Source organism: Tupaia chinensis, unplaced genomic scaffold (genome assembly GCF_000334495.1).
Source record: "Tupaia chinensis unplaced genomic scaffold, TupChi_1.0 Scaffold000272_1, whole genome shotgun sequence".
Classification (NCBI taxonomy): domain Eukaryota; kingdom Metazoa; phylum Chordata; class Mammalia; order Scandentia; family Tupaiidae; genus Tupaia; species Tupaia belangeri.
The window spans coordinates 4,474,573-4,475,896 of record NW_006159754.1 but is presented as its reverse complement, the minus strand read 5'-3'; positions in this window follow the sequence as shown (position 1 = coordinate 4,475,896).

The following is a 1,324-nucleotide window of genomic DNA, read 5'->3' as shown; positions in this document are numbered from 1 at the left end:
ACACAAATACACAAAGGTTTCTGTCCTTTCAGGGAGAGGCTCTAGACCTGCTTAAGCTCATCCAAGGATCCCTTAGCATCTAGGGTAACACACTTGCCCTAAACAGTTACAATTTTTCCTGAAGTTCACGAGTATCTACCTAGCATCAACCTAAAATGATGATATGTTATTAGTAGATATTAACTTATTTTATGAAATGTGAATGAATTATTTGTAATTTTTAAAAAAAGAAAATGATGCTGTCAATTCTTTCAGATTGTTATGCAGTTTAAAAATATGTACATCCCTAGACACAAATTCTGCAAAATTTAAATAGATACAAAGAACATGGATTTTTTTTCCCCTAGTACATTTTTGATCTTTAAACTTCATTTCTGTTTACTCTTTTTTTGTTTTTCTAAAGAGAGTGATTTTTGTTATAGAGCACATGCACTTGCTAGAGACACACAGAGAGATGGAGAGAAACAAAGCCAGAAATCACCCTCCCAGGAGGCGTGGCCACACTGCAATCCCTTCTCCATTTTCCTCTTGGGATTTTGGGAATACATGCACACACACCTGGTGTGAGTTTAAAGTCACTGGGTCTGGATTCAAACCACAGTCAGTTAGCCATGTGGTAATTCAGCACCTTGACCACTACGTCACCTAATGGCTCCCATGTGGCTGGTGTTTATAAGTAACTGAGGCCTAGGCAAAAGAAAACACGAAAGGGAGGACCAGAGGAGGGATTGCAACGTGGCCATCCCTCCTGGGGGGTGATTTCTCGCTTTCTGTCTCTCTGTCTCTCTCTGTCTGTCTGGCAAGCACACGTGCCCTATAGCAAAAAAAAAAGGAAAAAAAAACCTCTCCAAAAAAAAAAGGAAAAGAAAACACGAAAAGGCAGAAGAATACCTACTACTGTGGTGTCAAACGTTAATTCCTGTCTACCTCTTCTTTTTTTTTTTTTTTTTTTGGAGAGGTTTTCGCTATAGGGCGCGTGCGCTCGCCAGACAGACAGAGAGACAGAGAGACAGAAAGCGAGAAATCACCCCCCAAAGGGGATGGTCACGCTGCAATCCCTTCTCCTCCATTCTCCTCTTGGGATCTTGGGCACGCATGCACACGTGCCCGGCGTGAGTTTTAAGCCACGGGGTCCAGGACACAAACTGCGGTCGACTACGTGGGAGTCCGGCGACATAGCCATTACGCTAACTGCTGGTTCCCACGACCTCTTTCTTTTGTCCTCTAAAAATCACTAACATATGTGTCGCCATCTATTAAAAAAAAAAAAATCACTTCTTCAGCCCAGATTCTGCCCCTTGGCCTCACACACCTGTACTAATGA